This window comes from Orycteropus afer, unplaced genomic scaffold, assembly GCF_000298275.1.
Source record: "Orycteropus afer afer isolate SDZICR_OR568_19922 unplaced genomic scaffold, OryAfe1.0 scaffold00087, whole genome shotgun sequence".
Classification (NCBI taxonomy): domain Eukaryota; kingdom Metazoa; phylum Chordata; class Mammalia; order Tubulidentata; family Orycteropodidae; genus Orycteropus; species Orycteropus afer.
In genome coordinates this window covers 4856806-4876030 of record NW_006921674.1, presented here as the reverse complement: position 1 = coordinate 4876030, position 19225 = coordinate 4856806, and positions in this window count along the sequence as shown.

Genomic DNA, 19225 nt, shown 5'->3' with positions numbered 1-19225 from the left:
CTGCACCCCTGGGAGAGGTTGGGGAATGTTACAAGGGGTCCATGGATGCTTGGTCACACATGGACTACATCGGCCGTTACAGAATCCTGAATTTTTGTTGATAAGTCCCTGACTACTGATCTGGGGAGGGCCTGTAAATCTTATGGGCTTAATAAAATGGGCATTTTGGGTAACTATGTAATAAGTGTGAGCCATTGGAGGCTGCAGTTGTATAGTGTAGTTGCATAATTTAGGCGAGAGATGTCCCAATGGGGGGCTTGTTATGTTGCGCTGGAAACAGAGTGGGGCCTGGAATGTAAGTGTCGGGTGGTCCAGTCCTTTGGAGTTGTGGTAGCTAGGCCTAACCCAGGGGAGCACTTGGCTATCGAAGGTGAGTGGATGTCCCAGACTTTAGGGTCAACTAGGGTAGGGTCAAAAGGCCATTGGGGGAAGGAGGACTGGGACTGGATGGCCTGTGAAAGTAAAAGACAGAGGGAGTACGTCAGAGTGCTGGAGGGATCCAGAAGTGGAAATTGATTTGCCGGTGTTGTTTGCTGGCAAGGCGCCAGGGAAGATGGTTGCAGGTGCTGGGGGGCAGGTCGGAGTGCCGGGGGAATGGGGGGTTCTGGACACTCTGATGAGGAATTGGGGGCACCAGCAATCCTGCTTCTGACACCAATGTTAGAACTCCGTCAGCACTCAACGACCACGCCACACACCAGGGTACCCAACAGGAGATTTTATTAAGGAGGCGAAAGGGTGCCTGCACTGAGGAAGGAAAGAAGAAGAAGAGGAGGAAGAAGAAGAGGAAGAAGAGGAGAAGAGGAAGAAGAGAAGAAGAAAGAAAAAGGAAGAAGAGAAGAGAGAGGAAGAGAGAGGAAGAAGAGGAGGAGCTCTAGCAATTCTTTTTAAAGGAACATATAATAAAATGTAGGAAACTAAATACTTTAATAAATCTATTTTCAAAGGTAAAATGCATAAAATGAGAAATTCTGTGAAACAAAAATAACACACACTTGATGATATAGTTCTCCAAAAGGAAAAAAAAAAAAACAAAAAACTGAATTTAGAACAATACAATGAGCAAAAAGGAGATTAAGTAAAATGATTGTTAAAACTTGGTGAATAAAAATTGGAATAAGGAGGAAGGAGAGAAAAAAAATAGAAAGATGAGGGTCAGGAAACAAAGAAAAGAAAAGTTAAAGGTTTTATTAATACTCCGATAATAAAATTCCAGATGCCAATGACAGGAATTGGAATAAAGTGGAGAGTTCAGAGAGAGGCTGGAAAAGGAGACAGGGAAAATATTCACAGATAAGCTCCTGGCCTTTTTCAGAAAAATAAAATTAAATATGTCTGTTGAAATTTAAGCCTAACAGTGAAAAGAATGGAAATAGAATGTAGACTGATCAAAATGGGAAACAAATGAGATTAATTCAATCCAGCAGAAGACTGGAAAACATAGAGATGCATAGCAAATAGAAAACACAAAGTAAGATGACAGACATCAGTTATCACTGACCACAATGACTATGCATGAGCTAAATTCTCTTGTTCCCAGACAGAGACTATATGACTGAATCAAGTTAAAGAAATCAAACTATTGTATTTATTATTTCTTTCCTTTTTTTTTCTCTTTTGCATTTCTATGGAAGAGTCAAACCAAACCAAACAAACTCACTGCCATTGAGTCATTTCTGACTCATTGTCACCTCCTTTGGTTTCTGAGGTGGTATCTCTACGGAAGTAGGCTGCCCAAACTTCCTTCCGAGGACTGGCTGGTGAGCTTGAACTGTTAGCCTTCTAGTTAACAGTCAAATGCCATAGGCACTCCACCACCAGAGCTCCATATGGAAGAGTAAGTACATACAAATAGCCAAGAAAATAGTTGAAGAAGAAGGAAAAATAAGGTATTTTTCAACCACATATCTAGGTGTATGTAATACAGAGCAATAATATTGTGAACATTGGGATGTGAGCATGGTGAAACTTCATCTTACGTATGTTGGACATATTATGAGAAAGGACCAATGCCTGGAGGATATCATGCTCGGTAAAATAGAGGGTCAGTGAAAAAGAGAAAGCCCCTCAGTGAGATGGGTTGACACAGTGGCAGCAACAATGGGCTAAAACATAGCAACAATTCTGAGGATAGTGTAGGACTGGGCAATGTTTCATTCTGTTGTACACAGTGTTGATGTGAATCAGAACTGACTCAATGGCACCTGACAACAACAGCACAATGTGTGTTACATGTAAATTCTATAACGTAAATTCTTGAAACAGGATTAAGCTGAAAAGACACATACACACATGAATATGGAATGTAATAAAATCTGAACATAATGCAAAAAGGAAAAATATTTTATAATTTATCTGTTTTTTTTTTTTTTAAATATAATTTTGGTTGTTAGAAAATAATATGTCCCTGGCTGGAACTTTTAACATGAGAACAAGTTTGTTGAAAAAAATAGTGTTCTAAGTACCAGGTATGAGTCTGTTTGTTCCCAAATATAACTCTTAGTGATAACGCTATGATAACATCATATAACTCAAGTAATACTTTCTTTCTTTCCATGATATTCAGTGAATTATGGGTAACTTACATATTTTCGACAAGTGATAGGTAGGCATATCAACAATAATATTTCTAATTATATTTCTATAATAAGACATAATATGTATGGCAGTAGCTTTTCTGTACAATAGCTTGTCCTTAAAGCATTATAAACAGATATCTACTAGGGTATGATGGAGAACTAATCTATCAAATGCTGACCCAAATTAAAAGAAATGAGCTAACATACCCTTATCTTTTCAACATAGAAGTTATGCGTTTATTCGTCAATAGCAGAGAACACATATGCAATGAAATTAGACGATTCTACCTCAACATTATTTCCCATTCTTTACCTTTTTTTTACTAATATGCCCAAAGTGTGAAAAACTGTTTCAGAAGATATCTTAAAATATCCAGACACAAAAATGAGCCCATCAAAAATGTCAAAAACAATTTTAACCTGGAAATTGCTTTGGGGAACCTTTAAATGTTTCTATACATTGCTGGCAGGCTACACAAGCTTCTTGATGCATTTTTAATGAACCATATTTATTATCAAATACAGGATTTCATATTTTATCAGCAGGGTAGTTGAATTGGCAATAACAAAAAAATAAGTTTCCAAAAATGATGTATAGACTCCCACATTTCAGTGTTACAACTTCAGAATGCACAGAATATAAAATGCACAGGACTTTTACCATATAAAAGCTTTGTATGGACGCTTTACTTAACAAGTATATTGGCTTTTATCAACTCTTTTGAATCTGTGAGAATAATTTCTATAAAACTAGATCCAATGAAACTTCTACGTGCTTGAGGCTAGTGTGTGAAAACCAAAAACCATTTGCCGTTAATTCATTGCTCTGCACGAACTCAGTTTTTCTGATTCTTATATACTGATAGGAGAAAATATGACACATCTTTCATTTGACAATCAAAAGCACAATGATGAGGTTATTTCTAAGCACTCACCTTAGGCTTCTTTTTGTCACTTTATGTAATTTTTTATCAAACAAAATTTATTTGAAACTAAGGCATTCTCATTTTCCCCCAAATCTATATTTCCTCCCACTCTTACCCCCAAAAGAAAAATCACCTCACATTTTTCTCCAGAGAGTAACTATAAAGAGTTAAACAAAATCCACCCTGACAATACTAGAAACAGTTCTTTCTTGGAGTGTGTTGGTTCACTGCTCCACAGGGCATAGCAGATGTTGTGTCTGGTAGTAAGAAGGGCCCAGGAGGTGTGGGCTGTCAATCACTTGATATTTTTTTTTTCCTAACTACAGGCTATGCTATGGATATGAAGCCCAACTAAAACAATCTGCCTCAGCTGGGGTGTGTGAGGTATCAATAACCCTTGGCAGAGGTGTCAAGAGCCTTGCTGGAACTGAACTACCCTGCTGACCAGATGCTTAGCAAGTTAACGAGATAGCATTGAGCATTCACCATTTTTCCAACATAACAATTAACACAACTGGAAAATCACAGCACTGACATTCTGAGGAAACAATCTCACTGGAGCTGCCTTTCATGGAACAGAGGCAAATATTATATACTGGATGAAATTGGGAGGAGGAACATCTTGAAGTTTCAAACTGGGCAGGTACTTTGGCTAAATAAATAAACCAGAAGAGACCAACAGAAAAATAGAACCATTATCAAAAGCATTTTCTTAACACATTCATATCAATAATTACACTAAAACTGTTTCTAATTCCACCCTTACAAATATTGATGCTTTATCTTTGGGAATAACTTAGATGAATATATTTCCTCATAAAAGATGGAGACTAAAACTTTGGTTTAAGAATAGGATTTAAATAAATAGACAAATTTTTGTGAAAGTGAATAATATTAGACAACATCAATATACAGTTTTATAAGAACACATTCAGAAGTTACTCAATAAGCAACACTTAGATATCTATAAAATTTGAAAGGAATAAAGCAATCAATTTACTTGATTAAAAAAAAAAAATACTCCCCTTTAAAAGACTGCATATCAAGTTGGTATAGTTCCTAACATGAATATATTTTGTTTGCTTTTTCAAATTACCTTACCTTAAAGTTATTCCCTATCCTTTCATTCATAATTCTAATAGACAACAATTATTCACTTTTTCTGTTAATAGACTATATACTATTTCTTAAAAAAAAAAAAAAAACAACACACACAAACATGGTATGCAAGAAAACATGAACATTAGCTTTAAACAATTTAATGTTGTTTGTCTTTGCTTTGAAATTCAATAATGCCATCAGCCTGTAAGACCTCTCAGAGCCAAGTATTTCACACAGTGAAAGCTGCTTTCTGTCACAAAAGCACAGCAGCTGTGGCTCCCGCAGATACCCTTAAAGACAGATATAATAAAACACTGGGAGGGAGTAGGTCGACACAGGAGCATGAAATGGACGAGATGAAGCCCCTTTGTCACAGCCAAACAGGCTATAAAGTTACTATAGTAACATACAGTATTAAACTCCAGGTGGATTGACTTAATCTTACTCAAACAAGAAATAAAGGTTAAGAAAAACCAAACCAATAATGATTACAATCACTCTCCCCAAATATTTTTTAAGAAGTTATTTTTGATTTAGTCCAGCTAGATGAGGAACAGAGTACACTGGCTCATGTTCTGATTTGAAGCAACAAACCCCAGAAGTTCAGGATGTGGGAAAAGAAATGCAGCTTTTAAAAATTTTAAATAAATCCAATGACTCAGTAGCAAAAAAATCAAAGTGATAATGAAAGAACAATTAGATGATATGAGCTCTTTCCACATTCATCAGATCTTAGTTGAATAATAAGAATTTAAATCATAACACCTCTGAGTTTGTTCCCAAATTCACTGATAACTCAGCAGCCTTTCCTTAACTTTGGCTGAAGAGTTTCAAACTCTCTGTTTTCATCTATGTTTGCAGAAAGAGAATAATAATGACTTAAGGTATCAGGTGCAATAAGTACAACAATAATAATGGGCAGGGAACTAGCCTGTGGAACATTGGGCACAAGTAGAAAAGACAAAAAAAAAAAAATCACCAAATGAACTCTAATTTTCAAATTTCATAAAGAACATAAATTTAAGTGCTTAGGAAACACTTACCTGTTAGGGTAAATGTCAAGCCCTGCTTAATCCTTCTTGCGGTTCCAGTACATACTGTTATTATTTTGTTGTGATCCTCAACTGTTTCATCCATAAACTACCCCTGTGAGCAAAACTTCACAAATTCTAGTCTATCTATCAGACACACACACACACACACACACACAATTATATATGTTTACCTTCACTGTATACCCATTTTTTTATGGATCTATTTTTAAATGTTAAATTTTATGTCTTAAATGAAGATGAAAATTTGCTATGATAAATACACTTTAATATGCACATGTTTGCTTTTTGGATTAATCATTGAATTGCTCTTTTTGAATACTGCTCTAAAGATCTGAAAGAGTTAAAAGACTTTCTCTGAACCTTAATTTATGCCATGAGTTAGGCACCAGGGCAGGCTGGGCTCAATAAGAATATTTTTAGTAGGATTTAGCTAACAGTGTGAGACATACCTTTAATGGATTTAGTTTGGGTAAACAACCTTTGTCTAGACAGCCCAAATGTCACAGGTATTGGTGCTCATTTTAAGTGGTAACTTCTTTGCAAATAATTGCAAAGTTGCACTTTGTTCTTTGTACTGGTATTTTATGATTTAAAGTTTTTGACAACATCAAGAACTGAATGAATACTCATAAGTGGTGGCTTTAGTCATAAGCTTTTCTTACTAGTTACTCTTATTTGACAACACAGGAACAATCAGGTTGTACTTTACACTCTCAGATTTATGAAGTGATTGCTGAGGAGCGCATAAGACTTATAGTAGTGTGAAGGATTAGAGAAGAGATGTAGAAGGGAAGAGCTGATGTACAGGAGACTGTTGGGAAGGTGAAGAAGAGGAGAATTAAGGATAAGAGATAAAATATAGATACAGTAAGAAGGAGTAAGGACATGTATTATAAGTAAAGATATTCATTTCATTAAACTTTTTTGATACACGTATGCATGCAAGAAATATGAAAATTTTAGAACTAGAACAGAGTTATATTATTTTTCTTAGCTGAATGAAATTTAGTCAACTTCCTAGTGACTTATAACTAAAGATGCTATCTGTGTTAAATATTTCTTTAATTAATTCATTTTAAAATTATATGGATTCTACTACCTATGCTTAGATTCATCCATAAAGTATCTCCTTTTCCCCTTATTATACTTTGAAGAACCACATGAAAGAAAAACAAAACAAAACAGAAAACAGTCTGCCTTGTGGAGGCATTCAAACTGACATGTAGAGTCTGATGTTAGAACTAGTACTACAAACACAATTCATATACACCTAGAGGCCTAACATTTTAAGCGTTCAACAAAACTACCTACAGGGATAGCTTAATGTGCCCTCAATATTGGCTCATTTTATAATAGGTACATCATGCTTATGTTGGGTTCTCATAGTTTCTAATGTATAGCTAGGAAAGAAAGAGCAGTGAAATTAATTCATTGTTTTTTAAAAAGTACATTCATAATGTGATATTGTTTGAAAGAACAATTTCAAATCATTAATAGTAAATTCTGACAAATCCAATTCTGTGCTGTTATTAAAGCTATAAAAATACAAGAAAGGCCAAATAAAGGATTTCCTTATAGCCATCTAATTTCATTCTAGGAGAAATAAACTTAAAAGTTTTAATGTAGGATAAAATTTTTTGCTTTCGCATAAAAACATCCAATTATTTATGCATACAAATTTCTATTGTAACTATTACAATTTTCTTAAGATCAATGTATCACCTGTAGTGGCAATTTATTGTACTAGTTGGTAACATCATTAACAATTTATTGTTGGTGACAATTTATTGTACTAGTTGGTAACATCATAACAACAAAAATTTAAAAAAATAAAATAAAAGGGATATGGGATCCAGAGACACTACTATTGCATTAAATGTTGCTAGCTTTAGATGAGAATAAGTCACTGATATCCTAGTCATATACTGCATAATGTTTTTTCTTTTTCTTTTTCTTTTTTCTTCCTTCTTTATAATACAGTCCACATTGCAGCAGAAAGACTATGGGGTTCAAACTAGTAATTAAAAAACAGGGCTTTAATAACTTTGATAAATTTAGTGGGCTTGCTCCATTGTATAAGTCGCTCACAGAGAAGGAAAATATAAATGGATTTTTAAAAGATAAATTAGTTTAATTCATAAAAATTCACATAATGGGTAATAGCTCATATACAGCAGTTCTGCCATCTCCATTCAACGGCAAACAAGAAAAGGGAAGGAGGCTACCAGTCATGTTCTTAGTGCTACCAGCTGAAAAGTGTGTCAGATTCTTAAAATTGCTGTAATTTTCCCCTCAGGCATCCTAAAGCACTCTGCAAATCCACAATGAAACCTACAACAATCTTCAAGCTCCAGCACCCTCCGCACAAATTCTTCAGGATAACTCAAACTTCCAGACTCTACTGGCATCCTCAATAACTTGACTTTGACCTCACTGAACATTCCATCAGAATAACAGCACCATCCTCCTTTTGTTCCCTATCAGGATAAGAAAGGAGAAGAATCAGAAACAAAGGATAAAAGCCTTTACAGACAGTTTATATACAGACCAAGTGTTTTGTTGTGTTTTTAGGTGCTGTCGAGTCGTTTCCAACTCATAGCGACCCCATGCACAGCAGAACGAAACACTGCCCGATCCTGCGCCAGCTCCACAATCACTGCTATACTTGAGCCCATCATCACAGCCACTGTGTCAATCCATCTCGTTGAAGGCCTCTCCCTCTTTCATCGACCCTCCACCCTACCAAGCATGACATCCTTCTCCAGGGAATAGTCCCTTCTGACATGACCAAAATAGATGAGAAGTCTAGCCATTCTTGCTTCCAAGAAGCATTTCGGGTGCACTACCTCCAGGACAGATCTGTTAGTTCTTTTAGCAGTTCATGGTACTTTCAGCATTTTTCGCCAGCACCACAACTCAAAAGCATCAACTCTTCTTCGGTCTTCCTTATTTATTGTCCAGCTCTCACATGCATATGAGGTGATTGGAAATATCATGGCTTGTGTTAGGCCCACCTTAGTCCCCAAGGAGACATCCTTGCTCCTCAGCATTTGAAATAATTCCTTGGTGGTTGATTTTTCCAAGTGATTTAATGACCCTGAAAAGCCCACCCTCCATTTCTTAACTTCAGATGGAATTATATGAACTGAATGTACTAGTCTGCTAAAGGAGCAAATATAGTCTTTACATGGGCACATCTAATGGGTGTCTTGTGAACAAGCAACAGAGAGTAGTTGGATGAGCTCTATTTCTGTATTAATAACATTTAGTAAGGTCAGCAGTAGTCGTAGTCACTTAGCTTTTCCTTTTAAAGAGATGAAATCTTCCCCAATGACAGTTGGTATTGTTTAACCATATTCACATCAGAAAGAAAGCTTGGGAAGCTCATAATGATGGAAGTTGCAGATTATCATTTTAGTTTCCTTCTCGTTCTTCCCAAACAGAAATGGTTTTGCAATAATTTTTTCACATTGAGACATTCCTTCAATGACCAAGTTAGTTGGTACTCAGATACTTTAAAAAAATGAATTAACTTTTTTTTTTTTAATCATGTCCATTGCTCTCTTTGAATGCAGATTTCTTAATGTCTAAAACTTTTTCATGAAATGCCATTAAATGATTCTTTAATGCCAGTCATTGTTAGATTGTGAGATTTTTCAATCTTCTCAAAATATGAAGATTTAAAAATAGGTCTCAGCTATCTTAACTATCATCATATTCAAAGGGGGAAATTAAGTATTGTTTGTCTTTGTGTCAGAGAGCCTCTACTTCTGAGTTTGCCTTTCAAGTAATCATCAGTAAATATTAAACACTTATATAAAAATTCTCCCAAAATAAATGAAATTTAAAGGATGATATCTTCTGAATGAAATCTGAAATCTCACTTGCTTAGCCACATTTGCACCACATAAAAATAAATCATTCTTAATATTACATGTAATTTATAGTATATTAGTAGTTTATTAGAAAGGGAGCTCCATGGGGCAAGGACTGTGTGGGTTTTGTTTATTCCTTTATCTATAGTAATTAAAATAGTGTTTGGCATATAATAAATATTCAGTGTTTACTCAATAAATAAACAAATGAAATCACTGATTTTACATACTTTTCTCCAGCTACCTAAATACATGGGTGAAATGACTTAAATTAACTTTTAAAAAAAAGTTTAAATTATTTTTGCTTGCTTGCTTGCTTTGTGCCATCGAGTCGGACCCAAGTCATAGCGACCCCTCCTTGGGTTTCCGAGGCAGCATCATTACGGAAGCAGATTGCCCCTTCTTCCTTTTGAGGCGTGGCTGGTGGGTTTGAACTGCCAGCCTTCTGGTTAGCAGTCAAGTGCCTTAGGCCCTACACTACCAGAGTTCTCATGTTTAAATTATTAGTCCTTCCTAAAGAGTTGAGAACATACTGTATTTTTTTTACTTATAAATTAATTTATAAGTAGTTAATTTATAATTTTCTTTACTTATAAATTAATTGTTTCTCTTTGAATACATGTTGCTAGGTTAGTGTCAAAAGAGAACGCAGAGACAAACCATTAAGAAAAGAAAAAAAATATTTACTTGCAAAAGCAAAATGTTAACAAAGCAGGCTTCTGAAAAACTGGCTCCCTGAACATAGTTCAAAGCAGGTACGTAAAAGGAAACAAGCACCCACCCAAAATACAAGGTTCCCAAGGTTGTGTTCACTCTGTTTTCTGTTCACAGTTGAAGAATAACAGTAGTTTTCACTAATGATTATCATACCTGGAAGGAGCATCACATAACGGCTGGTGTTAGTACTGCAAAATCAGAATTAACCTTGTTTTCCTTGGGAATTGGCACCTTTGGAGAAAAGGCTATGAAGCTTTAACTAACTGGAGAGCTGGTGCTAGACAGGGGTTCCTGTTTAGTTTATCACATAATGCAAAGGATTTTCTTGTTGTTTATTTGCTTTGTTTTTTATTTCTGACTGAGGTATAATATGCTTAGTCATAAAGAAGGCAGGACATGATGTCAATTTTGTTTTTCACTAGAATTTTGTGACCAAAAAATGAATTATTCAAAACATATTTATTGCAGGCCTTTACATAAGTCAATCTAGTCTGTTTGTAATACCCTCTGTGCCTCAGCCATGCTGCTTTGGGCCAAATAAATAAATAAATAAATAAACTGAGCTGCTTTGGTTTTGTTCCCTAACAATTACTGAGGAATCTTAGCAGTACACTGTAAACTTTGTGCCAGTCACTCAGTTTACTCCCATCTCAGTTCCAAACAGCCTTGAACTCCTGGTTTTGAGGCAGAAAGGAGAGTAGCATTGGACTTGTAGTCACATGTTGTTGTTGTTGTTATTTGCCGTCGAGTCAGACCTGACTCATAGCGACCCCTCCTTGGGTTTCCGAGGCGGCATCACTACGGAAGTAGATTGCCCAACCTTCCTTCTGAGGAGTGGCTGGTGGGTTTGAACCACCAGCTTTCTGGTTAGCAGTCAAGTGCCTTAGCCGCTATGCTACCAGAGCTCCCATAGTCATGGTTAAAATCCCAAATCTGCCCCATAATGTGTTTGTGTACTAGAGCAAGTCCATAAACCTCTCTGAGTCTCAGTTACTTTATTTATAAGACAGTGATATAATAAGACCTATTTATAGGAGATTTGTGGGAATTTCAGATAATTGATATTAAAAAATCGTGTAACTGACTGGCCTCCAAGTTACTCTAAATGCATTGAGTTAATGTTATCATCATTATTATTTACTTATTGTTAGCTTGTTCTTGCACTTTTGACTTAGAATTTAGACCTAATTTATAGATCCTGAAATTTTGTTTCTCTCAAAAATCTTGAGCCCACAATCACCTTTTGACTCTTTTGTTTCTCATTGCCTTGGAAGAACATTTTGCCCAGAAGGCAAGCCTCGGACCAAGCCCTTCTCTGGCCCTTGCTGCCCTCTAGGCCCTGAGAGAGGTAGTTCTGACCAAGAACACTGGATTTTGATGGAGGGGTCTTACTCCCTCTTTCAGTCTTGGATTCAAATTCTGAATCTGACATTACTTATCTGTGTTTTTGTTTCCTCATTTATACAATGCAGATAACAAAATTTTCTCATAGCATTGACCAAACCAGACTCACTGCCTTTGAGTCAATTCCGACTCCTAATGACCCCCTCTGGAGGAGGCAGTAAATCTTTTCAGAAGTATATCATCCCATCTTCCTTTCCACACAGTGGCTCATGGGTTTGAATTGCCAACCTTCTGGTTAGCAGTCAAATGTCTTAGGCACTGTGCCACCAGAGCTCTTTCTCATAACATTATGAGTTACAAATTAAATAGTGTACATACACTATTTAGCACAGTAAATGCACGTAATTAAAATGTGTTAAAATTTAAGTATGATTTCTTTAAGAAATAGAAATGAGTGCCTAGAACTCTGTGTTTATATAACAAAATCCTTTCAACTGTTCCATAGAATAAGTAAAACTGATCTATAAGAAATATATGGGGTTTTAAAATATTTTATTTCACTTCTATGAAAAACAAAATAATGCCTTTATTAGGCTCACAGATGTTAACAGTCAAGGGAAGCTTTGAGATTTATGGTGTATTGTTTCCTAGAATACATACCTGTGGATTTTCAGGTTAAGTTATACAATATAAGTTAGGCAGGGGTCATATATATATTGTTAGCAATATCAAGTGAAATAGATGATTTTGTCTACAATGAGGTATTATATGATGAATAGAAATGAGTAAGGTTTATAATAGTTATGAATTAATATATTAGGTTTTAGTTATAATTGCTATTGGAATAGTGAACTTGAAAATTATAATTTATTATTTGGTTTATCAAGAAAATAAATAAGTGCCTTCTCCAGACTTCTTTAGTGACACAATGGTTAAGCATTTCACTGCTAACTGAAAGGTTGGTAGTTCTAACTCACCAGTTGCTCTGCAGGAGAAAGATGTGGCAGTCTGTTCCTATAATGATTATCACCTTGAAAATCCTATAGGGCAGTTTTACTCTGTCCTATAGGGTAGTTATGAGTCAGAATCAACTCAATGGCAATGGATTTTTTCTTTCCTTTCTATTCTTCTTCTTCTTCTTTTTTTTTTTTTTTTTGGTACTATAGGAGCTCTGGTGGTATTGTGGTGAAGACATATAACTGCTAACAAAAAGATTAGTGGTTTGAACCCGAGGCGCTCCATGGAAGAAAGATGAGGCAGTCTGTTTCAATCAAGATTTACAGTCTTGGAACCACCATTTGGGTTGTTTTATGGCCTTGGAAACTCAATAGTAGTTGTTGAGTCAGAATCAACTCAGTGTTGTTTTTTTGAGGCTTATATTACCTGTTCAGCAAATATTTGTTGGATGAAGAAAATTGTACAGAATGTCTATGTAGAAACTTCTGGAGGATAGAATTATTCTAAGGATTTTAACAGGAACGTGTAAAATGTAAGAACATTTTGCCATTTAAGATATTTACTGACATGACTTCCTAGAGCTAAGGGAATCTTACTAGTCTGATACTGGGAGGTTCCATAACTACTGAGATGGCAGGCATTCAGAAAAAACTAGCAATCTGACCAAAGGAAGAACAAGTGCATTATATAGCATCTTAGCATCAACAGGGAAGTGTGTGACACATGTGTATTTTACCAACATATGTGCATTTTACCTACATACAGACACTTAAAAATCAAACTTTCTGGGATCATTTCATGTAAACTATAACTAAAGCAGCACTATTTGTTTTGCTATCAGTTTATTTTAAACAAATAATTCCTTATCCATCAGAATGTGAGTGGTAACTACATGTGTGTAGAATCAGAATTTTGTAATGAGCAAGTTTGTTAAATATCAAATATGTGTCATTCAGTGAAATTACCATGAAGTTCTTTTCTGAGCTTTCACATTACAAAAACTATCAATTGTTTGTGTGCACAAAGTTGGCTAAAGGCAAATATGATCACTAAAGAAAAGTGTGGGAGCTCTGGTGGTATAGTACCTAAGGCACTTGACTGCTAACCAGAAGGATGGCAGTTCAAACCCACCAGCCACTCCTAGGAAGGAAGGTTGGGCAATCTACTTCCGTAGAGATACTGCCTCGGAAACCCAAGGAGGGGCCACTATGAGTCAGAAGTCACTCCACAACATAAAGCAAAGCATACTTTAATGCATATGGAAAGGAAAATTTTGCTCCTGTTCATATGAAGAGAGATGGAGCACTGGTGTCACAGTGGTTAAGTGCTCGGCTGCTAACCGAAAGATTGGCACTTAAAACCCACTAGTTCTGGTAGCGTAGTGCTTAAGGCACTTGACTGCTAACCAGAAGGGTGGTTGTTCAAACCCACCAGCCACTCCTCAGAAGTAAGATAGGGCAATCTACTTCCATAGTGATACTGCCTCAGAAACCCAAGGAGGGGTCACTGAGTCGGGTGTGACTCAATGGCACATAACAACAACAACAACAGGTACTTCATAGGAGAAAGATGTGGCAGTCTGCTGCCATAAAAATTACAGCCTAAGAAACTCCATTGGCCCTTTCTACTCTGTCCTTTAGTGTCTCCATGAGCCAGAATCAACTCATTGGCAATGGGATTGGGTTTTGAGTTTTTGTAATATGAAGAGAACCAATGAGAAATTCTTTTAAATAGGCCATAGTACCTGGGTCATAAAGGCCAGAAGTTATCACCGCCACATGAAAAATGATAATGGAAATTTATGGAGGCATGTTTTGGTTGTTATAATAATTGTAGGCACTTTTGTCATTAAATAGGTGGCGGTCAGGGATGCTGGACATCCTATAAAGAACAAGTACTAGTCTTGCTCAAAATTTTGATAAGAAGATTCTGATATAGATATGAGATACTTAGAATATAACTCAAATATATAAACTAGCACAAACTATTATTTGTACATAGAGTCCCTGAGTAGCACAAATGGTTAAGTGCTCAACTACTAGTCAAAAGGTCAGTGGTTCAAACTCACCTAGAGGTGCCTCAGAAGACAGGCCTGGTAATCTTCTTCTGAAAGGTCATGGCCTTAAAAACTCTATGGAGCAGTTCTACTCTGCACACAAGGCTGATGTGAGTCAGAATCAAGTTGATGACAACTAACAACAAGAATTATTTTATAGTTTTAACATAACTGGAACTTTTCAGAAATTCAGCCATTGTATGAAATGATAGAAATATGTCCCCCAGCCCTTTATTCAGAGTAATTAAAAAGTATTTATTGTTTAGGAACACATATGTCATGTAGGGCAATACCACTCATATTTGCACTTTTAATGTAACACATCCAGATGATTTTGCTTGATAACTTAATTTCCACACATACCAAATAAATAAATAAGCCTATTGTTGTCAAATTGGTTCTGACTCATTGCAATCCTGTAGAACAGAGTAGAACAACTGCCTTGTAGATTTCCAAAGCTGAAACCTTTATGGAAGCTGACTGCTACGTCTTTCTCCCATGGAATGGATATGGGCTCAAACCTCTGACTTTTCAGTTAGCAGCAGAGCACTTAGTCACTGTTTTTGCACGCATAAATGTAGCCATATGACTGTGAACCACTAACACAGGCTTACAGGGATGTGACTTAAAGTTAATGCAGAGAGAAAGAATGAGAGACTGACTCTCAGAATAGATGCCATGATGTGTTGTCATGTATTTCTTAAACTACATTCCATGTAGACATTCCAATGGAAAGACACCTTGCCAGAACACAGTATATTGTAATTCCTGGTGCTCTGATGTTTTCACCAAAAAGAATTTAGCTGTTTCCTGGAACTATTGCTGCTGTTGTCCCTCCAGCACTTCTTTCTGTCTGCCAATGTGGGACAAAGTTAAGACTCATGTTCCTGCCTATAGTGTCTGTCAAATTCCCTCCTTGAACAGTATGTGTAAGTTGCTTTCACTGTTTCTTCTCCAACTTGAGGAGATACTTGAAGCTGAAGACTACATTAATAGATGAATGAGTCTTCATTAGAACTTCTCTGTGCCCGTGTTTACATGTGTTTGCAGGAAAGACTATGCCAGGCAAAATATTAACCATTGTTCACACTGAATGCAGTCAATCTTCAGGATTTTAAGAAACCTAGTTTTGGTCTCTTATTCTATGGTCTGAGTCATGTAGTATGAAAATGAACATAAATAGTTGAGCACAAGGCCAAGACAGAGTAAAAGCTCAAACGCATCAATTATTTTTATTGTTCACTATTAACAAGTTATTATTTTATTATTTCATGTTGTTCTTCTAGAGATTTAAAATAAAAGTACCCTGCACATTGATGTTAGGAAAAGATCACCTTTTCAGTTTTGTAAATCTCATAGGAGAATGAAAATTATTTTAGAAGAAAAGTATAAAAACAGTGATGATATTTGTGTTATTTATGAAGAGTTGTGAGAATGAAGCAAAAATGAAATCTACATAGAAATTTTAGGTAGTAGTAGCTTAAATGTCCAGATAAATGCCTTAATTTTCTTCTCTAAAAATAAAAAGTCAAAATAAATTTTCATTTTCTTTAAGTTATCTTAACTAAATGGACTGAATGAAAATTAAAGAAGTCTAAGAAACAAACTATAATCAATGGAAACTGATTTCTTTTTTGTTCCTGGTATAACTCTTGGGTTCTGTTTTGATTTTTATCTTAACTTACAGTGTGATTCAGAGGATTGGCTAAGAAAAAATTATCTATTGTCTCATAACATTTTAAATTATTTTTGACCAATAGTAGCATTGATACTGTGATGTCTTTTCTCCCTTATTTGAAGCAAGATTAAAGTTTCAGTCTATTTGCTGTCAAATCCAATTCTCATTAGTAGGATTTAACAGCAGCTCTATCAAGCAGTTTTAATGATACTGATGTCCTTAAAAAATGAATTATGTACATTTCCCATGTAATAAACATAACAGGAATTCAGATTTTATTGGCATCCACTGAAAACCCTATGGGATAGTTCTACCCTGCACACATGGGTCTTCATGAGCTGAAATTAACTCAGTGAAAACTAATAACAACAACTGTACATTTATAACAGATCATTGTGTTCTGTGAATAATACATGCCAAACTTTCTGTAGGTTTTAATCATTTTAAATTTTGAAATGTAAAATACTAAGTGATCCTTATGCCCAACATATAGATTAACACATCACTCAATAATAATTTAGAAGAATCTCAATGTACTTTATAATTTAGAAAGCATTTGTACATTTGTAATCTCATTTTAAAATTTTGTTATCTTAAAAATGGGCTTTACCCAAATGAATAAGATTTTCATGTTAATAAAACTGCCAAATTTCTCTGAGTTCACTCAGGATTTTTTCCAAATGCATTAACTTACTCAGTACAAGTCAGTTTTAAATCAAACAGAAAACTCCACAGGATCAATCACAGTTTTGTCCTTCTATGGGTTAAATGTTGTCCTTTTTAAAGACTTCTCCCAGCATTAAAAATGGTTGTTTTGTGGTATATCTTATGATATCAGGGCAAGAAAGATTTTGTAAGACTTTTTACCAGATTACTGAAGTTTGAAAAACAAAAAGTTTGACAAAAAAAAAAAAAAAAAGATAAAATAAAAATAAGCCTGGTCAACTACTATCTTGAGATTTTCCTTTCCAGTTTAACATAATCTGTGCCAATTAAAAAGAAAACCATAATGTTAGCTTTTGTAATACAACTGCCAAGAATTATTAGGGTGTTAGATTATGCTTATTCCATAATATTTAACAATTAAAACAGAGTCAGTTTTTGTCTATTATGCGAAAGCAAGTGTTCTGAAAACTCCCTGACTTTTTTCATGTCTCTGACGCCAGCCCCATATGGGGGAGGGCAAAACAAGAAAGGAAACATTTCTAGAAAAGCCACCTTGGTAATATCTGAGACAACATCATTCTTATTTCACTGAGATTTTATTTCATTCTTGTAGGCTTAGTATCTCACTGCATGAACAAAAAAAATGTCTTGTGAAAAGGGCTTCAGGCAAGCTACTTCCAAAAGAATTCAACCTTCCAAGTGCTATCAATATCATCCATACACCCACACAGTTAGCACTTTTGAATACATTTACTGAGAACCATTAATAAAGCAACAATCTTAGTCTGGTTCTTAACCATGTGTCACAGTGAAATAAGTTAATGTAAATCTGTGAACTGCACGACAATGATCAAATTAACAGTCATTTCAAGAAAAAAATACCCCTCAGGCTGAAAAATAATTAGTAGTCTCTCACTATCTTTTCCTCCTAATAAAAATCATGGTATTATTGTTGACTGTGCTAATAAAACACCTCCCTCGACCCTGATGTAGCTTGATGTAAAATGTAAGGACTGTTCTATTGTGCAGTCTCACACATGTTTTATTGAACACTTCCATTTGGCTCTTCATCTTGGGATACAAGAGACCATAGAAGCTGAAGAACTTTTGTCACCGTATAATGTAACTCTCACTTGTTTATTGCTACAGTTAATAAAATGCCACGGTAAAATTCCTTATATTTAAAATGTAACTTTTAAAAGCATATACTGAATATTCAGAGCTTCAGATGTGAGCAGAAACAATAGCAAGGGACTAAACAGGGTCACAGGGAAAAGCCATTGAGTGCATAAAGCAGCTCAATTTGGCACCTATGTTGACATGTATGTTGAGTCTGGGATTTGATTTTTAGAAAAACATTATTTTGAGGAACTCGTAATGGTCACAGGTCACATATTTCCCTTTTGGTTATTTATACTCATTTCACAACTACTTATTGAATGCTTTTGTACAAAACGGGACTATAGGTCTGTGAGAGTCAAAGAGAAGTATAACATAATCCTTGTCCTCAAGGAGCTTGACAGAGATATGAGAGGTTGTGTTTGTGACATGAATGATGAAATGATGTTGGTTATTAATGTTTCCAATATACAAGCTGAGGGGGGTAGTGGTAGGAAAGTTAGTTTCCTTTAAAAATCCCAGAAGCTTGAAGAAATCCGCAAATCTACTGAAGAGTGTGAATGGTAGCAGTGCATTGAAAACATTAGTCATAAAAAACATAGTTTAAGGAGTGAGTACAATTCAACAAAGACTTTGGAGCATGGCAAGGTGAATAAGACATTTTCTTTGCCCGAATGTAGCTTGGAATCCAGGGAGGGAAAAATGCATGACTGTGAGTAATTACATTGCAAGCCAAGATACGTATGGCAAGTTGTCCTAGACATCCTTATTCTGTGGCAGAATATTTTGATTCTTAAAATTATATATTTTAAGATATAATATTAATATTCTTAAAATCTTAGAAAGAGGCCTTTGAAGCAACAAGTAATAAGTATATTTCTTTGGAAAAAAACTCTTTCAGATACAAATATAGCTTTCAAGTAATTTTCAACATTTCAACCGTTGTCAGAAAACCTACATTAATTAACAGCAGATAATATGCAATTGGAAACAGAAAATAAATGTCAAAAAACCAAAACCAAACTCACTGCCATCGAGTCAATTCTGACTCACAGTGACCCCCATTGGGTTTTGAAGACAGTGAATCTTTATGGAAGTAGATTGCCCCATCTTCCTTCTATGGAGTGGTTGTGGGTTTGAACTGCCAACCTT